Source organism: Lepidothrix coronata, unplaced genomic scaffold (assembly GCF_001604755.1).
Source record: "Lepidothrix coronata isolate B3197 unplaced genomic scaffold, Lepidothrix_coronata-1.0 Scaffold19, whole genome shotgun sequence".
NCBI classification, from domain to species: Eukaryota; Metazoa; Chordata; class Aves; order Passeriformes; family Pipridae; genus Lepidothrix; species Lepidothrix coronata.
This window is the reverse complement of record NW_016690199.1, coordinates 6507243-6530933: the sequence shown is the minus strand read 5'-3', so window position 1 is coordinate 6530933 and position 23691 is coordinate 6507243.

Here is a 23691-nt window from a genome sequence, read left to right as displayed (position 1 = left end):
TATGGTTATAAAATGATCCATATGTATCTGTATATTTAATATATAGAACCATACACAATTTTGGAGTTTTAACGATGTCACCATTTTAAGTATTTAACTTTTTTTGTTAGAAGTCTGCCTGTGGAAAGCCCACCACAAATATGTACATGATGGCCCAATAGTGAATGATATCTGCAGCACTGCACTGCATATATAAATTTAGCCCTGCATTTTGAAACACTCAATTTTGTCTTTTGCCCAAGGATGCTTTCAGATAGAGGGAGACCTCTGATCTGTTTGTCAATTGGAAATTACTCTAAGTAGTCATGTTTTGGCTTATCCTGATTTGTTTTGCCCAAAAGACCGGATCTTTCATCTCTAATGTGGAAACAGGTGAACTGTGCTATCACTGATGCTCTGCATCATTACCTTGCCAGCCTGAGGTGGGAGATGGCCAGTGGTAGCCACACCCCTATCCCTTGACTTCGAAAAAAAAGAGGTGTCAGGGGATAGGGAAGGAGAACTGGTTACAGTATATTATTGCACTTCTGCTCTTGAGTTCCTATCTGCATCCCAGTCAGAGTGGGCTTGCTCAGGAGCTTCCTCTTACAGCTGTCAGGAGATTTGGGTTTATTCCCACTAAGTTTTGATCATTGAACAATGTGCAAGAACTTGGCTGTTCAAGGAGGCAGATCTTCACAGCATCCCAGGGGCAAACTTAACAGCAGCACCTTCCTTCCACTAGAACAAAAAACAGACCTTGCTTCTTGAAAGACCATGATTAATGCCTCTGGACTGACAATGAACTCAAAACTCAGAAGAAAGTTCTGGAATCCATCACTCATTGCTTCTAACAGCTGCAAGGTACAGACATTGAGCAGAGATTTGTAGCTCATGACTGCTGGTGTCTTCATGAGTAGAATGACTCCTGTAACCAGAGCATCTTGTAACTGCATCCCTACTTGTGTTCCCATTTGCTTTAACTATGATATGGAAAATGGCTGCTCTTTATTCTGTTTGGCTTTGTGATTTTTTGGGGGGTTGTGTGCAGGGGGGAAGGTGGTGGTGGGTGGTGGTAGTTTGGTTGGTTGGTTTGTTTTTTGGTTTAGGTTTTTTTTCAAAGCAGCAAGACCGCTGCATGGCTCTGTAACTAGTTTTTCCAAAATAAGATCTTTTGACTAGCAAATTCTTCTCCTCAAGCTCCTTTATATCTGAGAAGCAGACTGGTGAGTTCAAGCCAAATGCAAATAGGTAGTCATTATATGCCAAGACCTCCATGTATGGGAAAGGGAGAAAGACCATTGCATTTCTTTTGAGAAATGGCATTTTTTTCCATTGTGATTTGAGATGAGAAGAAAGGAAATTACTTTGTCTGCAGACTTTGCTTTAGCCACTGACATACCTTCAACTGGGAGATCAAAGAGCCAAAATGTTGGTCAGCCCTTTGTGTATACCTCTTTTTCCTTTGGATCTTGCAGGTTTAAAAATGTTTTTCCAGGTGTTAGTGGTCAGCTCCAACTTAGCCCAATGGAATCCCTGTTCCAGTTTCCAAATGAAAGTAGGGCAAGGTAGAGGAACTCTTCATTGAACAAAACTTCTGTCATGAACTACAAATAACTTTTTTCCCTATCTCCTTTTCAATTTCTCTATCTTCTTGGCTTGTTTTTCCTTTTGCACACTCTGCTGTGCTGTACCAAACAAGTCTTCTTTCAATTCCTGTCCCTATTTGAGCAGAGCTTTCTCCTTAATCCATAATCCTATTGTGAGGTCCTGTATAGGATGCCTGAAGCTTCTCAGAACGAACGGCTGGCACAACCACTGAGCTTGGAGAACGATACATGATTTATGATCACTAGCCTGGCTGAGAAACATGATTGATTCTAAGTATATCTTACAGAACACTGCTATTTAACCACTCATTCTTTCTCTTTTTAATTTTTTCTTTTTTTTTTTTTTTCCACCTTCCTCTTTTCTCAGTAAAATTATTGCTAACAATAACCCCAGCAGCAGTAGGAAAAGAAAAGAAAGCACAGTCAAGGCTCAAATTTGCATTTCAGTAGTAATGTGACTGGAATCTTTGGTCTTGCCCTTTTATGGGATTTGAACTGAATATTTTAAAACTCATCCAGTGTGAGGGGCACAGGTCTCAGAATGGTGAGAAAAAAATTGCAGTGAAGCAGATATTTTTAAAAGTGATAGGCAAAAGCAAAAGTCTAGGGCAAGACTGATACCAGTGTTCAGTTGGTCATTGATTGTATAACTTAGCTTGTTGGTAACTTTATATGGACAACATTTTTATTGCATCAAACAGAAAAAGGATTAAATCTTCCAATACATTCCAGCTCAACTTGAATGAATAGCAGAGATTGCCACAGAAATACTGTTGGGCAACTTCAAGTATTTTCTAAGTCTTTATGAAGAGTGCATCTATATTGATCTTGGGAAAAACGTGTGAAAACAGTCACAATACTTTAACGATAATAGAAGCTTTGGAAAGTTTAGTGCCTACTGTTGTTATCTTCTTTCAGTGTCACCTTCTTTCAGCATCGTGTTTTAAATTCTTGTTATAAATACTCTCATCACCTCAAATCTTGATATAGAATAACCAAAGTTAGAAGCTGGAAAACTGCCCAACACAAAATAAAACATAACTCAAAAAAAGACAGTAGTTTTCACTGGAAAATATTGTTATAGAATGTGATAAATTCTTGAAAATTTGGAATTTTTACTAAATTCCACAGAATCCCAGAATGCATTGGGTTGGAAAGGACCTTAAAGATCAACTATTTCCAACTCCCCTGCGATGGGCAGGTACACCTTCTACTAGACCAAGTTGCTCAGAGTGCCATCCAAACTGGCCTTGGACACTTGCAGGGATGGGACATCCACAGCCTCTCTGGGCAACCTATTCCAGTTTCTCACCAACCTCATAGTAAAGAATTTCCTCCCAATATCTAATTCAAACCTGCCCTCTGCTATAAGTGTATAAACACACATATATAAATGCAGATACGTATATGTGTATCTTGATTTGGAAAGTAATTTATGCTTTAATGGGAAAAATTAAAAACTCCCCTTTTTCATTTTCTTTCTTCCACTCAAGTTATTGCTAAGAGCAAGGCTGCAGTAAGAATATGGATACTGTGTCTGAATGGTATCTTATGGTTTTAAAAGGAGCCTGCGTTGTGCTGTCCAGGCATTTTATTTGCTTCCCATGTTGAGAGCTTGGAAATGTGCCCTTTAAAAATTTTTCACTGCTATGCTATAGGAAGAATGCCACAAACACAGTAAAATGGAATGGCCACTTGTCTTTGAATATAGGGTTTTTCATTAAAGTGACCAGCCATTATGGTTAATTCAAGATCTTTAATTTGTCTAGTTTATACTCCCTTCACGGAATGATGTAAGCAGGGAACTTGGAGAAAAAAGCTTACTCAGTCCTTGTCTATGGGAAGTATTTTCTAAAGCTAAGCTGCAAAATAACTGAAGGGGCTTGAGAATGGGCATCAGAATCCTTCCTTGACAGTCCAATGACAGTTGTGCAAAATTTCACAGCCCCTAGACCTTAACAGGGAGAGAGAGAGAAAGGGGGCATTGATGATCCTTTGCTGACTCAAAATCTACAGAGGAATATTGTCAAGGTGCAGTCAGAGCTGGGGGCTCCCAGAGGCAAAGAGCCACAGGGGTTTCCCAGGTGCTAGTGGGGCAGGGTCCTTGACTGCTGGAGCCATGTGTTTGTCCTGTAGTGTCTGTCTATGGCCACCCCTGGGGAAAGTCATACACTGTTGGTGTTATTAACAAGCCACTGGAGTGGCTTGTTAATAACAGAAGACTTAGGAAGGATTGGTCCTGCAAATGCTTTGTATTGGTGCAGCAGGACTTCTGGACAAACATAAAGTTATCCCTTAAAATTGAAGATCTGGATATTTGCTGAGTTCAACCTCAGTCTACAAATAACCTCAACCGCTCTGAACCTGCATTTCTAAAGAAAAAATAAAAATGCCCAGCTAGTATCCTGAAGACCTAAGTTGTAGCTTGTCTGGGGGTTTATTCAGCCTTCTAAGTCCTCTGGGATTGTTCAGCAAAAACAGTGTGTCTCATCTGGCTGCAGTACTTATCACTGTCAAGTATAATCAAATATGGGGAGAGAAGAGAGAGGATAACCTTGCAAGAGGGGTTTGCTGCAAATTCAGGCAATATAAAGCAAGTTCCCCTTCGTGTGTGCACTAATCTTTTCTCCCACCACATTTATCATTCTCCACACATAGCCTGCTATCTGCACATCAGTCACGCTCAACTTTCAGCAGCCTGGCTATTGCACACCTACGCACAGATTCCCGCAGTCTTCATTCATTTCAGATCTGTGTCATCATCTAAACACCTCTATGGAAACCATGGCATACACAGAAAGTTAACGTTGTTAATGAGAGTGTTTGTGAAGAGTCCACTCTTTTGCTGGGAGACTGAAATTCTGGACATTTGTAGGATACCCTTTGTGTTCCAGTAAACCTCTCCTCTTCTATTATAAAAAAAAAAAAAAAAGGGAAAAAAAAAGAAGGTAATGCCAATGTCATATATAATGACTTTTGAGGAATACAAACTTTATTTTTGTCTAAAGAAAAGTATAAGAATTTGATGGTGTCAAGCTAAGAACATTATTAAAAGTAGGGAATATAATACCACCCTGCTGAAGGTACTGACTTCAATATAGTTTGGAGCAGAAAATGCTTAACCTTGGGTCAGCACTGCTAAGAACATGACCTGTTACAGTCTCTACCTTTAAAATTCATGTGTATTTTTTTTAACTCCGGAAATAAAGCTACTAAGCTAGAATGCTTTTGGAATTCATGAGGTATTTTTGCATCTCATTCTTTTCGGCTGTTGCTCTGAGTCTTTATAGATTTTCAACAGGATAGTATTCTTTTTACCATCTGTAATCATCATTTTTCCAGTATGTTGCCAATGTTGCTTCTCTAGTTATTTCTCCTACAATTGCTTCAAGAAGATGTAGGGAAGGCAAAACAGAAAAATCAGACTCCAGATGCCATAATGATTTGCAAAAACCCATATGTCTGTTAAGCTCTATTTAGACAGCTTTTTGCTAAGTATATTTGCTGTACATTGTTAAATTTGACTCGCTTGGAAATGAATCTCTTTTTCAGACCCTTCAAGGTAGCAAAGAGGCAACTATGGCCCTATATCATGTTAGCTAATGTAAGAGAACAGGCTTTTCAAACAATAAACATCTGTCTTGTTTCTAGAGAAGAGAATGAGAGTAACTTCTTAGAACCACCATTGTACAGTTTTTCTAACTGGTCTTTCTTAATCTTTAGCAAAAGTAGGAATAGAAATGAAATAGTAAATAGTATAGAGTATTATAAGGCATTACAGGTAAGAAAGATTTCTCATGATTTAGATATAATATTGTCACTTCTTATTATGAAGGCGTTGATTGACGAGTTCCAAAATAATTTTTCTTGCTCGAATGATGAGGAAATATTGGTTGCTTTAGGGTGCATGTTTCATCCCATGACATAATAAGGCTGTTGTTTTAGAGCCTCACTTTGAACAACTTGCTTTGTTTGGGAATATGAAGAGCAAATAGATATTTCTAACTTGCCCCCATGTAACCCTAACCTCGTCCAGAACCCAAGAATATCCTTCAACTCTGAAAACTGAAAATTTTGTTTCAAGGCAGATGTCATTAACATACTGCTAATGAGACATAACATCCCATTCTACCATATAGTATGGCAGTTGCCGGGTGGTAATAATGTGGGCTGTTTTCTTTGCTGAAATGTAGTGTTTCTCTTCGAGGGATTGATGGATAGTTTCTGCCAACAAAGAACACCATAATCCCTCACTGACCAAATGGCAACAGCACAGGATCAGCATTCTTAAGGTAATTCTTACTGGGAAAATACATTTTCAACTGTTTATGCCATCTATCATGTAAATTAGCCCATATTAATAATTTCTCTGTCTTATAAAATGTGCTATGGTTTAAATATTCAACAATTTATTTAGATTAGAGATAATGGAGTCATGTGATTCCTAGATTTCATTTACAGGAAGAGGAAGCTGTGCACTCCCAAAAATACCTGCAAATGTTTCAACTGCAAAGATACAGAAGTAAGAAACACCAAAACAAAGACACAACATTTATTTCAAACTTTAATTAATTTGTATCATTCCTCACTCATAAAATGAGTTTTCAGTAGCTGGAAATGATGGCTTGTTCATGTTGCAATTTGCAGTTTAAAGATGTTTCAGGACATGATGTAAGCAGCAAGACCCCCTCAAAAATATGATCCAGCTCCAAACAGGCTTAATATGTTGGGAAGTGCTGATCCAGACTAAACCAAATCACTCTTGAATCTATTTGATTCTACTGAGGAAAAATAATAGTATCTGCTGGAATAATGATTGAACACAAAAATGTAAATTCTAGATGACCCCCTCTTGGTGCATAGATATTAGACCTACTTTTAATAAGTTTTTAGCAGGTTTCTGGAAATGAGTAGGCTCAAAATTTCATCATCCAAATGGTAATGTTCAGATTAATTTTCCATTATTGATTGTCCCAAAAATTCCTGGAGCTTCAGACATTTAGCTTGAATTTGTCATTAAACTGAAAGATTCCCATTTAACTGACAGATATTCCACTTAGGATTGTTACATAAGAACACTGCTGGATAGCCCTGATGCTGTATCAGAAATCTACCAGATAGTGCTGTGTTTCAACACAACACTGGATTTTGGCTAAGTTGTGCTTTACACAATAATCTGTATTTCATGTCTTAACTGCTGAAGAATTACTCTGTTACTGCTTCTGTCCTGGATGAATTTCCCTGAAGAAATACATAGTTTAAAGAGGTTTTCTTCTGTTAAAATATCTTTTATTTCTGGCAGCTTACTCTGCCAAGTCATCTCTTACGTCTTTGCTGTCAAGGGGATTATAATGAGTTAGGCTGCATTAAAAGACACAGAATAGAAACTCACAATCAGTCTGGCAAAAATATTCAGATAGTGATGACGGATTGCAGGAATAAATAGTGGACCAACAGAACAGCAATTGTCATTATTGTATTATCTATATCTTTTGCTGTATGTGATGCTTTCTCTTACCTTCCCTCTTGTGAATCATAAGGATTGCATTTGAATATTCTTTTTTTTTTTGCTCAGTAGAATTGTGAATCAAAGTGTTTCTCGGAGGAGAAAATTTGTTTATGGGGGAAGTTGGATTTGCACTTTGATACAGTATATTGCTCCAGGATTTTGAGAGCTAGTATGCTCCGTCCACATTCCTACTAGGAAAAGTAAAATGAATCTTCTATTGTTATTGTTACAAGGTTGGATAAAATTATATTTTACAGGGAATTTGTGGGATATGCACATCTGGGGCCTTTTATTCCTACAGAATATTTTGTGATTCTTGAGTTTTAGAGAGAAAAAAGGAGAAAGCTGAGGAATAGAAGAGTGTCTACAAAGTTCAGAGCAGCCATTTTAAGAGCTCCCAGGAATTTCTAAGCATGTTATATGATATATATATATGGTAGCTAAGTATACTAGCATTGTATCAAATCCTAGAATGAAAAGAAATGGCTGTCTGTTATAAATGAACTACCTTCAGAATTGTAAAAATTGCCTTAATAATATAGTAGACCACAGCCTAAGAGGGACAATCTGGTAGATAGAAGGAATTGCTTAGAGTAATTATCACATGTGGGATGAAATTTTGTATTTAAGAAGAAGGAAAGCAGGAAGGGTGAATTCATGACGTTAATGAAGTAAGAAAATAGATAAATTCTCATCCAGTCTAGCATGCTTACCATATAGAAATACTGTTTTCAGGCAACTTGCATGAAGTTGTTTTGCTGATCTGAATGCAAATTTAAGTATTTCAGGCAGTTTTATGACATTAGAGGATGATAATTTTCAGAAGTGCTCAATGTTACTGCCACTGAAAATTCAATCAAATCCCTGAGGAATAAATGTGGTAATACTCAAGCATCCAGCACTATGACTTTTTGAGACCTGCTAATACACAGAACAAGATGACTTGTGATTGTGTTTGCTGATCTGAAGCATCAGTGGTTTTCTCACGGGACAGTAGCTCTCCTTGTTTTAGCAATGTCTTTGGGCTTGGCCTCCTCAGCCTTCAAGGAGGGGTTGTTTATCAGAGAGCTCCTGGATCACAAGGACCATACCAGATCCCTTTATCTCACTCCTTTGCTTGCATATCTGATTTGGCCAGTAGTTTTCTGCTAAAATCTATTACCATATTTTCCATACGTCAACAGTACTCTGGTTTGATATGTGTTCAGAGAGGAGAAACAAGCAAAAATTTGCTGAACGCCTGAAATCTGCAGATCTGAGTTATGCTCCACAAGCCTCTGAGTGACACAGACTCAGCTCTAGTAAATCCATGAAGAGCTATTCAAAGACATAGCCCCCACAGGAAACTTTTTGGAAAATTATATATCCCACATGAAAGGAATATATATCTCACATAGAATCTTGTACCACATCAAAATAGGCTGCTCTGGAGGAAGGCAAAGTACTTTCCTTCCTGTCTCATATTTTCTCCAATTGAAGATATTCAGATCCTATATCCTGATAACCAATCATGCTAATAACTTTATAGTAATATACAAGGGCTGCATATGAGGTACTTTATCAAGTCAATTGCTGCAAACAAGGAGATGAAATATTTTCCCAAATGCTCCATAATATTTGCTAGGATTGGATTGTGGTAATAATGTATTTACAGTTACCTGTCAAATGGAGGATAAATAAATGCAGAACCAGCAGAATCAGAATTTGACAAGAATACAGGATATCTAGTTAATGAATTTTTATGTAGGTTAAAATACAGACAGAAATACACTAGTTGTAAAAGCTAAAGTACTATTCATCAGAACAAAGTACTATATTTCATACATGTAATACATGATGTCAGGAAGACAAGTCCCTGTTTTTGTCTGACCAAAAACTGTTAAGACTAGACCTACTGATAAACTTCAACTGTGGAAATTTAATTTTCTGTTCATAAGGCTTTCTCTTCATTTCCAAGCTAAGAGATTACTTTTGTCTGCTGCTTAGCTGGAAATTCTTATGTAGTGCTGTGCTGTGTAGCAGTTCCCACAGACTTTCCTGAGGTGCCTACTGTCAGTGATGGATGAAATTATCTCTATGTAAAAGAAGTTTATAAAATGGCACGGATTCCCATTAATTACTTGAATGTCACCACAGTTCTCAGCGTGGTTTAAATATGCACCTTGTTTCAAAGAAAGAAGAGGTGTAATTTTATCTGTGAAAGGCTTACATGAGTTAGCAACTGGCCACACATCATGCCTTTTGCCATTTATGCCTGTCCCACTGCTCTGCCTAAGATGGCTTACCTAGTAGCTTCTCAGACAAAACATCTGGCTGGAAGCACAGTGCAATGTAGCCTTCACTTCTGTGCTAATCACGCCTCTTTATGAGGCAAAGTGTTCTATTCCTCAGGGAGCACTTTTGAGGCCAAGCTTTTTCTCTTCCATGTTAATCATCGTTTAATAGCTGCATTTTTGCTATTGATACCTCTATTTTGAAATACCTAATTCACTGAACTAATCATGGAGTCCTTTTTTCCAGCACATGGTAAAGGTTCATTATACACTAGTGTTATCATAAAATAACTTACATTCCTCTTACATAACCAAAGCAAATTTTTGTTTTGAAATTTTTCTTGGACCACTGCAGCTCAACAGTTTTTGGGTCCAAGTCCACTAAAGTGATGAGCAAAACCACTCCTGGGATCGGGTCTGCAGACTCTACTTTTGCAAGTTGGACAGACTATGTCTTTATACCAGTAAATTAACATCACTGGCACTGAGGCTGACTGGCACAAAACAACTTTGTCCGTACTGTTCATCTCAGTCTTTGAAATAGAAAAGTCATTTGTAGATTATAACTCAGAATGTTCCCTTGTCCATATTTATTCTTAGACTGTGCCCAGGATTTAGGAAAGGGCTAGCTGAGTCAAAGCTGTGTCAGGCTATAATGTCATTATTAGGATGTAGACAACTGTGTTTCATTGCCTAGGAATGTTTCTTCATACTGTTCACTAACCTGGATCTGGTCTACCAGGGCAGTTACACTTCTGATAACTGTTTATGAAAAAGCTGCAGAAGCTCAATTCTGTTACATTTCTATTTCTTTGATTTTCACCTGTTTAAACTCAGCTAAGACAACAGCCCTAGTATTACCACTCTTTTAGTTCATTGAACCGTATGTTGCACCTGTTTCCATTATGTCTGCATCTTGAATAATCCAGTGAGCTCTTCATCTACTCCAGAGTCACAAACCACTTGTGGCTTGGGGCTGTTTCTCTTTTATTTTTACCTATCTCGTTTCACTTAACTTCAGTGCAACATAATGGTTCAACTAATATTTTTCATGAGTTCAATACAGAAACTCTTCCTGGGTAGCTGTTTCTTTTACCTAACCAGCATTCATCTATTCTATGAGGCTGATTTCCCAGAAATAGAACTAAGTTCATTTTTTTGTGATTTCTATTGCTCTTTTCCCCACCTCCCCACCTGTATTTTTACTCATCTGTTCTGCTCACTGCTTAGAACAAGTACAATCTAAAATCAGTATGCTGTTCTTTTATTCCTTAGTGCATAGATTTGGAATTCTAACTTTAGATATCTAAGCTTGAATATTGTGTCACCACATATAAATATAATCCATACCTGGGAACAGGCTTGCACTAGGATTCACAAGTTTATCATTACTGATGATAAGTAAATCCCTCAAAACTTAGTCTGAATATTTAATTTTTAAAAAAAAAAATTGCCATAATGTTTATCAAGTATTTTAACAGAAATTTCAGGAATGTTTTCTTGACTTATTGAATGGGAAAATGTATTATTTTATATAAAATGTAGTTTAAGAGTTAAGGCACTCTAGAATGTATGCTGTGAGCTACTCTGTACTCTGTGATTGTAACCTTTACAAATCCTTACATATCAAAGAGAATAACGCATAAAGAATACCTTTTCTTGTATAGCAACTTATGAAGATTAGGGACCAAATTTGGGGTTCAGTGTGTATTTATAGTCATTGCATTGGTCATTCAAGAATTTTGGCCATTTCAAAAACATGGCATCAACTATGTTAATTAAAACTGTTTCAGCTGGAAATTCTCCTTTGTTACTATCTTTTGGCACCAGTGAACAGTGTATTTTGAGTTCTTCTCAGATTCTCACTTTCACTTCCAAAATGTTGTTTTGGGGCTTGAAATGGAAAGAATGTTTACTGAAGCAGCTTCTGCCTTTGAAAGGAGGAAGTGGTATCATAGAATCAAACAGCCTGGACTGGAAGGGAACTCAAAAGCTCATCTGGTCCAACCTTTCATGTGGAGGGCAGCCTAGATGAGATTATCTAGGACCCTGTCCCATCACACCCTGAATACCTCCAGTATCACCATGCCTAAAGTAATTTTTATAAGTAACTGAAAATAGTTGATTTTTTTTTTTAAAGAATGCAGTGATTATCACCATAAGTTTTCTCTGTTCAGCAATTTATTTTTACAGACTTTTTGAAGTGGAAAACCAACTTTAATTTGTAACAAAAAAGCAAATTTTTATGAGTCTTGGATAACATTGTCAGAAAAGACAAAATCTGTTTAAAGCCTGCAAAATAATCAATCAATCATTGCACCAAGGGATATAAGAAAAAATACAGTCAAAGCAGTAAATAATACTCTAATTTAGCTGGATATATTAGACAAGCAGGATGAAATATTGACATCAATGAATTAGTTATTCTAAGGGGAGTCCTCATATTTCTTTAAAAATCCTAAAATGCTTAAAATGGTACAAAGCCTTTGTAGAGCTCAGTCTATGTCCTGACACCTTGCCAGGGACAAGTTTTTCCAGTGTTCAGCCCTCTCATAATAAGATTTTTTTTTTTTATGTTTAAAAGAACTTCTCTTTTTTTTCAATCTGTGCCCACAGCCTCTCATTCTGTCACTGTACCACTGAGAAGAGTCTGGCTCTATCTTCTTTACTACTCTCCATCTGTTTTTTTATGCACATGAATAAGGTCCCCACCCTGAGCCTGTTCTCCGGGGTAAATAACCCCAGCTGACCCAGACTGTCTTCACTTGGCAGGTACTCCAAGCCTTTGATCATCTAATTGTTGCTTTCAACATCCATCACTGAACTCAGTACCCCAGGTGTGTCTCACTAGGGCTGAGGAGAGGGGACAAATCACTTCTGTTGATCTGCTGGCTATAGTCATCCTTCTCTACCAGGAACCTCAGGTCTTTGAAAATCTGCTTTCTAGCTTGTTGGCACCCAGCATCTACTAGAGCATGGGTTACTCCTCCACAGGTTCAGGAATTCATTTGCATTTCCTTACGTTGAACTTCATTCCTCTCTGTTCATTTCTCCAGCCTGTCAAGGTCTCCCTAAATGACAGCACAACCATTTGATGTATCAGATACCCCTTCCAGTTTCATATCATCTACAGACTTCCTGAAGGTGCACTCAGTAAAATCGTCCAGGTCATTAATTAATGTGTCAAACATTATTCATGGTATGTATCTTTGAGATATAGAACTAATGACTTATATTTTTTTAAAGAAGGAGATGACCGAGGTATTTGTGCATGATAAAATGAACAGAAAGGATAAAGCAAAGGGAAGGACCAGTGGAATTCTGCCATTCTGCTTCTAAGGCTGCTTTTATTTAGCTCAGATAAATTGGTATTTCCTCTTTTGCCCTACTTCCTAAAAGATCCAGATCTTGTAAGGGTTTCAAGAAGTTGATAGAGAAGGGGAAAATGTAGAGTTTGCATGCATCTGCTACACATGGAAGAGCAGTTTCACCTAGTGTGGAAACTGTTTGTTTCAATCTCTTTTACTGCTAGTGACCAATAAACCAAGGTGCAGAGGGAAGTTGACAAGATTCATATATAGAATTTTTTCGTAATCAGATCCTGACATCAAAATATGGGGTTTAATTTTGGATCACTTTTAGAGAATTGTTCTAATCAATTAATATAGGTAGTTCATGCATTTTACTGAAATTGAATGAGAGGAACAGAGGTGCTCGCAACAAGTCAAAGTGAATGTACTTATTTGTTACTTGATAAATGAATGAATGGTTTTCCAGCACAGCTTCTGAACTTTTAAGAAAGGTCAGTCACTCACTGCAAGGGAAATTGTCTTTCAATCAAATCCTCTGCCAGCTTTGGCTTGATTTATGTCTTATCATTGTAAGTACTGTCTGAAAATAAAAAACAACATAATGCCATAAAAGTATTATTGGAAAATAGAAAGTAACATCACTTCCATTACTGCTGACATGAAGCCAGACTGATCTGTGAATAAAAGTCCTGCAGATGATTGAAAGCTCACATTATGTTGTTGCCACCAAAGACAGGTTTCAAGATAGCATGTCTCTTTGTGGTTACTTACTTTATTTTCAGTGTTCTTGCAGAACGTATTTTGTTATTCTGGGAAAAATTAAGGTTCATTATTGGCTTAAATACAAGCTAGAGTTGTGGAGATGCTTTTGGCAATGAGATAAGCCCTGAAGAGATTTGAAAGAGGGAAAAGGTGTTTCCCATATGGTTAAATGAGAAGCCCTTCCAAGGCTTAGAAGACGGAATGGAGAAAGAAGAGAGGATAAGACGGAAATAAAGGATACAACTGTGTAAATTAAAGGTGGTTTGGTGGATAAGGTGGCCTTTTGAATTGGTATGTGCTTTGCACTACTTAGTGTGTGAGCCTGGGAAAGGTAATCCATCCTTGGTACCTTGGTTATCTGTTTCCAAGTGTGTAATTACCTTACAAGGACAAAACCATGCCATGGATAGTAGAAAGCCCAGGAACTACAGAGGAATTGTAAGATTCCATGAGGCATGAGTTGGAAGAGTTATGACATACTGAGGGCAGGAAGATGCTGAGAGATGCTGTTCAGTATAAGAATGAAATCCAAACACAGGTATGTATTCTGCTGCAGTCTATAGACCTCTACACTGCACAAATGATTGGTATGATGCATCCAAACAGATTCTATTTAAAAATTAAAAAAAGGAATAGTAGGGATTAAAAACACTGTAACATCATCTGAAATGGCCAATTTTCAGAGCTTTTTGGTTTTTAATTTCTTTTTTTAAAGAGGTCAGATTGGAAAGAAATATTCCTACCAATTCAAAGAAAATGCACTATTTTGAACAGTTGGCCATTTATTCAGCCTTGTGCCTGGGCAGCATGGTACCTGACAATAATATATTCCGTAGAAGAGTGCAAATGCATTCTCAGAGCAAACTGCATCAGACAAAACTTCACTATATAATTACTAAAATGTGCTAAGTCTTCATACCCCAAAGCACCTCTGTCAGTCATCTGGTGTCACCCAGTGACTCTCAAGCATGTTGACTGAATATAATGAATAGTATAGTCACTGAAGATGTACACTCAGTCACTAATTCTTTGTTATAGACACATATATTTTATTGAATGCTATTATTCATAATCTAAAACATAGGTTTTGACTGAAGTTTACTACTTGGAACTCAAAGATTTTTTCCTTCTAAGATATGGGATATTTTGATTGTTCCTTCCTATTAAGCTAAGACAAAAGGCCTTACCTGTCAGCTTTCTGTCCATGTGATCATTACTAATTCTGTTTTAGAGATGACACTAGATCCCTGGCTCATGTTTATACAATGCCTTGTAATTTGTTGCTCCAAAATACTATTCAGCAATAAACAGGATTATCAATGTCAGATCTGCCAGCAAGCTGCTGTAAGATTGTTTGAGTATCCCTAGAATTGCACGATCTTGTCTTTTTATTCTGAAACACAAGGCAGAACAAAGGTGCAAAATAAAAGGCCTACATATGGCTTCTTGTATGACAACCAAGTACCGGCAGTATAGTAAAACGCCTTTGTTTTGTGACTTTGGAAGAAAAGAAAGGAGCCTGCCACATTTAAAATCACTTTCAAATGCACAACTTGTCTTTCTTCCACTATTTACTCAGAAGAAATTTCCAGTGTGTTTGGGAATATGATTGAAACTGATGAGCAAGAGTGACTGTATACTGAAAAACAGATTACTGACACTTAGCTTCAGACATGGCTAATTCTTATACCCACTAAGCTGCTGGTACAAATTCTGATAGGGAATCTGACATGGGACTGATGTCTATGCAGCGACAAGAGGAGATAAGAAACCATGGTATAATAAATTTGACTTCTGAACTGGAATTCATTGGAATTAATACAGCATTTAAAAATCTTACTTGACTGAATTGGAGTTTTACCAGTCAAAAAACAGAAAATAGTTCTGCATACATGGTATATATGTGCATGTCAAGACTGCTTGCATTTTTACTATGTGTCTTCCTTCTTAATATGCCTAGCAATAGTATAGGAAGCAAACTAAGGAAAAGAAAATTTTCTGCATCTTCTGTGCCTACAGTTCACAGGATTTTCTTGCTTGCTAGCATGGAAAGAATTTGAGAGTAGGGTCTTTTTTGCTAAGGTATTAATTTTAACATCAGAGTAACCCAAACTGAAATGTTATGTTTGGATTGTATATATTAAATGATAACATGGGGAGAACTGGTGATAGATTATTTACCAGGGACTGGTTTTGCCAGTTCATTGCAAGATTTTGCCAAAAGCAGATCTTCATGCTCTTCATTTGCATCTCAAAATTGTCATTCTTTACTTTTGCAAATTAAATGAGTACATGGGAATATGAGCTTTGACATAACCCCTCAAATCAGAGGGTACAAGTAGTACTTTTTACACAGAATAAAAGTGGATCTAGCTGCTCAGATACCAAATTCAATGTTGAAACTAAGATACTTGCAGTGCTATCTTGTGGGCAACATGTTGTTGACCAAGAGATAAAATGGAAGCTGTGTTTTGCTCTGAGCATAAAAACTGAGTTTGTACACACTAAGGTAGAACTATTTCTACTTTGCATGGATTGACACGGAAAGGCATTTTTGGTCTCTCTTTGCTATGGTGACTGCTAGAAGCTGAGAGGCTTAGGAAGGAATTTTTCTGTTAGAAACTATTCTGACAATGGAAAAACATCCTTATATAAACAACAACAATGTGCTGAAGAGATAGACTTTTTCTGTGTTGGGCTTTGTGTCACTACTGTGACACTCCTTAAAGGCATTTCTTTAGCTTAACTGGGCCTTAGTGGTACTGGACAAGGGCAGCATTGATTTGTGTTATTCTTCTAGAGTTCTTCAATGTGCAGTCATTGAAGATGCTAAAATCACACTGTAGGGGTACATTTTGATCCCCCATTCTTACTCATAAAATTCAAAAAATACCATCTGGAAATATTGTATCCAGTGATATAGCTGTATAAACTTCAAGCTTTAACTTTCATGGGAAAGGCCTTCCATGGATCAAGCCAGTGGCTATAGCCTACAGCAAAACCAGACTCTTTCTTTCCCTTACCTCCTCCAAACCTCTTTCTTCTAAAATAACAGAGAGGAAAGGGTATATAAATGAAAAGGATCATTGTATAGGCCTCAATTCCAGTCTTGGGGCTTTTTTTTTTTTTTTTTTTTTTGGAAAGGTTTGGGAGGCCTTCCTTTTTAAAGAGAAAAGAAAGCATTTAAAGTGGCCAAAACTTGTAATTCTAATGAAGTTGACATTCTAGAGTAACTAATTAGTGCCTCATTGCGCCTGGGCTGAATGGTCAACCACAAGTTAAGCAAAAGATCAGAAGCTATTGAAATGCAAAGGTTTAGTCCTGCAATAGGGAACAAGAAGGGCAGGAGACATTTACACACAAGAGCCTTGCAAAGAGACATCTATTCAGAGCTCTGTGCTGGGGGACTGCATTAGTGATATGTTTGCTCTGCGTGGCTCTGAGCTGAAGCAGTGACTGTTACTTTCTGAAGTGAGGAGGATCATCTCCCGGGAGCAGGTAGTGCAGGAAACAGAAGCACTCAAGAAGGGACCTGGCAGCCAGCAGCAAGAAGGCAGATCACCACGAGGTCCGTGGCAGCCTCAGTTAAACTTTGTTGACAAGCAAGACCTGACAGCCCTCAGCCATGAAGTAGGCTTTACCTAAGACTAAAAACAAGCAGTTGGCCTTCACAGAGGTAGAGACTGTAATTAGCATTGGTAACACGATAGGATGGTTCCCCTACTAATCTACCGTGTGGGGCTATCTTATCTTCCTTTAATAAGATATTGTGAAGGCAATTGATTACGGTTTGTAAATGATGAAAATCAACTCATTAAACATCAGATTTAACTTCCTTTCACTGACTGAGAGGCTTGGGACAAAGTTTTATTGCAGACCTTTAAATCTGAACTTGGCCTTTGTTGATGCTACTTAAGACTTCTCCCGTGTTTGCCCTAACAAGGCACTAGTGGTTATGCAGCTTGCTGGTAGGTTAGTGTAGGTACCAATTCAAAACACTAAGGCCTCTCAGATTGAAAAAACTTACAAAATTAAGAGTAAAATAGTGGTTTTTATTTAATGCAAGTGTTTTGTTGAAATGATTTGTTTACAGGCACATAGAAGTGGAAATGGAGAAATAGATTTATAGGAACGCTAAAAGAGGAAGTGCTCTATCAAACCTTTTCCCTATTAGCTACCCTAGGTTTTAAGACTTGAGGGAGCTCGAGGCAAGTCTTTCTTCTTACCTGAGCTGTCCAGGCTTCTCTCAGAGAGGTTCCCTAACAACCGTGCCAGCATTTTTCAGAATATGGTTGCCCTTGGTCTTTCCCATTCTTCTCACGTCCTCTAGGTTGAGGATCAGTCCCACCTTTCGAGGTAAGTAGGCTGATGGTTAACTGTATCACAGTTCTGAGGTGGATTGACAGCTCTACAGTTGCAAAGAGTAGTGCGGGAGGTTTTCTTAAGAGAGTGAAAATGAGTCTCCAGCCTAGTGATTTGAGCTTTCACTAGGGGAACAAAAGATTTTGGTTTCTGTTTCTGATTACAAAAGCAAGTAAATGTTTTTTAGAAGTGGAAAAAGACCAGAAAGAAGGATTGCAGACATACTCCCAAATAACTGCAGATTTTCATTTTACTTAGAGAAATATGGTAGTCAGGAGATTAGTCAGGAGATGTGGGTTCATCTCCCTATATCACCAAAGGGTACTGTGTGTCTCACACCCTACCAGAGCTGCAAAGGAAGGGCACAGTTGTTCTTCCTTTCTCTAGGGATGCTGGCTCTCTTAGTAGAACTGATGTTTTTAATTTAAACTGAATTGGAATATTTCCAGGGTAACTGCACTGTTAGTTGAGTATTCTGTTTTCCCTAAACAAACACATTAAGTGCCTCAGACTGGAAACAGTGCTATCCCGAGTGCTATCAACTTGTCCTCAAGAGCGCATGTTTGACAGGAAGAGTCCTAATCTGTTCAGGTAGGCAATGGGAGAGCTATACCATGAATTGGAGACTAGAAGAAGAATGCCTGCTCTTTATCCCATCCTCAGTAAAAAGGTAAGAGGTATGACAGAACGGAAGATGGAGATGCAACATGTGGATCAGGCTGTAAGAAGAAGCTGTCCTGCAGGCATTCATGATGAGCTAACTGTTCCAACCAGGTATTCTTGGATGTGCAACCGTTTTAGCTGGATGAGAAGAGCTGTCAGCCCTTCTTACAGACTGGATGAAGAGTCTGGATTTTACTGTTTGCAGCTGGTGTGCTCCATGATGTCTAATCCACTGCTGCTTTCCCTTGGCTCAGAACTGAGGGGAGGTAGCTGCTGCTGTAACCTGACTGTATCTGTGGAATTTTCTGCAAATATGAATTTATACACAATTGTTTATAAACCCTGTATATGCAACATATTCTTTTCTGCCTAGCAAAGTAAAAGAGCCATTGCTCTGAATTCTTACATTTCCAACATAGTATCTCTTCAACTACTGAATTAAAACAATATCACCGGTATTTGAGTGTTATTCTAATCAGCTGTTTAAAGGTTTCAGTTATTCACTGCTTCCCACTAGAGGGGTCATTAAAACCTTGACACTCTAGTGTTTAATTAACTTAGGCTTCCTTATTCATTTAAGGCCATGTATTTCAACACTAGCAGCAACTGATAGGTTTGCCTTAACACAGTATCATTACAGAATAAATTGCACTATGTACTTTCTTCAGTCCTAATAGTCTGGAATCTTTGAGCTGAATTAACTCGACTCTAATTGCAATGCTGTGGCAGAAACATTATGAAAACCAGAAGTTTTATATTAGCATTTATTTTGAAGAAAAATTCTGGTTATTTATATGCCATTTTAAGGTAGAAAAATGGTGGTGGAACAATATAGCTCTTAATCTAATGTACTGTAGCCTAAACAATATCTGCTTAAAAACTAGAATTCTTTGGCTGGAAATCTTTATGGGCAGAACTGGTTCACTGGCTCTTCTGAAACTTAATCAAGCTTTCAACTGTTTGTAATTAGAAGATAAGATTAGACTTTGGCTGAATGTCAAGTTCTAGTTATTAGAGTCAATCTCAGGAAATAGAACACTTCTAAGAACAAACTTAAATTAAAAAAGAATTCTGAAACTTGTAAAATATTGATAGTTCTAAGTTCTTGAACAGTGATTTTAAATTTGGTAGCACAGCCTTTTTGGTCATAATGTGTGTTTTTCAGTGCCTGAAACACCACAGAAATTTAGCCAAGGCACAGTCTAAAAGTAATTGAAGTTGGTACATGCTCAAGAGAGACTTCAGTTTTACTGGTTACATTGAAATATTTCATCATAATTGAACACACTCAGGCTCATGCTACAGAAATAATGTGAACTTGATCTGCAATACCTGTTCTGAACCGGGATAAATATGGACATTAAAGCAGGGAAGCTATCTATCTTTTTTCTCATCTTCTGTAACATCTGCGCCCACATCTGGTGAAAGGGAAGGAGGAAGAATACCTGATGCAAAAGCTGGGAAAGATGGGGACAAAGATTCTATTGAAAGTTGGATGTTGAAGGAAGTGAAATGGGAGTTAATTGAAGTTGAAAAGATTAACTGAAAAAAAAGAAGCAGATGTGGAGTGATTGACCAGAGATAAAGAATTAAGAACACAGACAAGCTAAGGATAGCTAAGAAAGTGTAGTTTGCACATGGAGCTAGTGGGGCATGTTGTAACTATTGGTAAAAGAAGGCTGATGTAGGGAAGAGAATCAGGAAGAAAGGATTTTGAATATTTTTGCAAACTGAAATAGAAAATAGTAGTATAGTAAAGTAAAATGTGCCTACTTATTCTATCATGTCTCTTTTGAGATATCAGAACTTTAAGCATAGTTATAATTGTATAGCTCTCTAGGTTTAGCTTTCATTGATTTCAACCACATCTGCAACATTCAAATACACCTGTAAATCCAACCCTATAATGTCCATCTGGATATATGGAAAATGAGGCATGTAGAGGTCCTATGTTTCATAGGACTGTGTTATGACAGAGGTTTTAATGACATGATCACATATATTTATTTATACAGGAAACAGTTCTGCCAGTAGTCTCTTATGGACTTTGTGATTTTGGTGTTCATGTGGGCATGTACAAATATGTTTATTCCTTGCATCAAAACCTTTTAACAACCAGTGTGGGTAACTTAATCTGCCCTGTAGTATAGCTGTATTGTGAATATAAACTATTGTCATAACGACTGCTCCTGAGCTGTGCTGGAATTAACCTCCCCTGTTAGCGTGGTCACTTTATGATCTCCACTACAGCATAAGTACCACTATGCTTCCTGTTAAATTTGTGGAAAAGAACTATATCCACAATACATAGCCAAAGAAGTATTTCTTGGTCTCATGTCGTAAGTTGCCTCTTGGAGAACCCTGCCTCTCCACTACAGTAATACTCATAGAAGAGCCCAGGCTCTTCCTTTAAACACAGAATTTCTTCCTGGCATGAGCAGGAGTCACAGGATGACAGAGCTCAGCTCCCCAAAAAGAAGGGACTCGTTTTTGCTCTGTCTGAGGAAAAGTGAGGCATACCTGGCAGCCTCTTACGGCATAGGGGAGAAGATAAGAGACTTTTTCTAATCGAGCCTTGATGCTAGTGTTTCTATTTTTGAAACAGGCTTATTCCAGTTCTTGAGTTCAAAACAAAGCTGGGATTCTGTGAAGCTAAATGGATTATATTGTCACAACCTCCTGTTCTAGCAGCATAACTCCTGGAATAGATTTTCATTATTCGATCTGAGATAATGACATCAGCTTATTACTCCTGTGTAGCAGTTCTCCATGTCTCTGACTTCAATCTTTAACATTTCCAAAGAACACTTAAACCACTTGGTTTACAATAATTTTTTTTTAATCTAGACTCTTACAGATAAGATTTTTATTTTTCCCTGAGAACAGTACAGACAGAATCATAGTTCCAAAAGCTAATAATCGCTGAAGGCTTTAACCACATTTATCCTTTGGAACATTAGTTGTTTCTTTCTCAGTATCTCAGATTTCTCATTGACACTTCTAGGTCATGCTAAACTGATTTTTTTAGCCTGTACCTTTTTCCCAAGCTTTCTCTTATCATTTTGAAACTCCTATAATTAAAGGAAATCCTGATTCTCTGACCAGTATTTTCTCCAGCATAATCATTTGGATTTGTAAAATCCCAGTGAGCAAGTTAAACATTACAATTAGGGCAGCAGAGAAAATGGCTTGTTATATGTCAGTTCTTCTTCCTACACTTCCCCCCCCAAATAATGATATGACTTTCACAAGACTGTACTATGGTCTGAACCATCTGCAGTCTTTTTTTGCTAGTTCCTAGGCCATTTCAACTGACTAAATTAACTTGGTTTTATCTGAGTTTTGTTTCTGTATTCTGGAATCTGTTGATCAACACACGTTATGCTGAACAAGTTCAAAATGGTTCAGACTTGCTCAATGTGTTTTTGGCAAAATGTTAGATTATATTATTTTCAAAAAGAGAAAGAGAAGTTTTTATTTCAATCTCTTTCTTTGCATTTTGAGCTCTATAATTAATTCTAGTCTGTGATTTGGATTTTGTTATATCAGAGTTTATTTTTGTTGTGGTATTTGATTGCAGTTGCTGGAAAATCAACCATGTTCCCTGTTTTCTCCTTTTCTGTGTAGTTCCTGAAGTAGAATGATTTAGAAATCTTTCCATGTCCAGAATGAAATTTTTCCCCTACATAATTTTTTATCGAAAATTATTATCCATGATAAGAAGGAAATAAGAAGGAAATAAGTGTTTCTTGTTTTAATTTGGGTGGGTTTTTTTGCTGACTATCTCAATAAACTAGTATTTGTGAGTTTTGTTTTACTTTCTCTGCGTTAACAACAGGAACAGTGATTCCCACTAGCAAGATACAGAATGCATTTTTGTATTAAACCTGACTGACACAGGAAGAAACCTATATTCTGGTGTTAGTAGGGAAGCATCCATAACTTTGTTTTCAACTCTTCTCAGATCATGTTTGACATTTTTAAAGGCATTAAGTGTATAAACCATGCCTTAAGCATCAATCTGTTTTTGTCATGTGCAACTGTGATGCTCTTGCATCCTGACTAGGGCCTTTACTACCTCTGTTGGACTATTTCCCTGCAAGCTTTCCCTGCAGTTTTCTGTTGAGTGATAGGAATAATTCCTGATCTCCAAATTACCTTTGCATGTTTTGTCCTGTTATATAGATCTCTTCAACAACTGTTATTAAAGATAGCTGTAAACACAGAGAAACACTCTCTGCCCATCCTTAAAAAAGATTTTATCTCTTTCTATACCTTTGTGAAGCTGCAAAATATATCATTATACCGTCTGTTGATGTCAGAAAACTGCAACACAAATTAAATGATACATTCTCTAGTGATATAAGACACTGGGGTTTTACATTATGCTTGAGCTGTGCTGTAGGTAGCTGATGAAGTATGTCATAAGCTCTGTCTTTATTCAAACAGTATCCATTACATACATGTGACTCAGACTCTTACCTACTGTTAAAAAAAGATACTTTAAATACAAATTGAGATTTTCCTTCTACTCTTCCTTCCTCCTTCCCTCAAAAGAATTTTCTAAACCTTTAAAATTCCTCGAAGCATTCATTGGCAGTGTGCTGCTGTGAACTCCAAAACTGTACACCTTTCTCACGTAAGAGGGGTGAGTACAAACTGACTCAAATAGCTACCAGTTGGGCTTTATTTTTAAAACTGAGTGTGATATCCACCAGATTTATGGTACAAATGTTCACACACAAATCTGTCTTAGATTAGTAGTGATTTTAGCTTTTCAAAATCTATATGCTGTTTTTACAAAATCTTTTGAAGGAATAAACCTCATTAATTCCCAAAATGGACAAATTGCATTTGTCTTGTATTAATATTCATTATGCTTTCCAGAAAAAACATGAAAGTTGCTTTCTTTATGGTATTTAAAGGGAACATGATTATCTCAGGAATGATTCACAAACATATGAAGTTTTTTCTTTTGCCAAGCAAAGCTAATACGCCTCTGTCAAAATTTTAATCTTCTCACACTCTCTGTTTTTTGTAATAGGTGATGTTGCATATTGTACACATTTTACAAAATGACAGAACCACTGAATAGGAAAATTAGCCCTACTGCTTAGCACTAAATGACATTCAAATATTATATCTGTGGGATAGTTAAGGACTTTCAAGCTAGTACTCCAAGGGAAGACGTGAGGAACTCTGACTTGTTTTTGGTTCCGAAG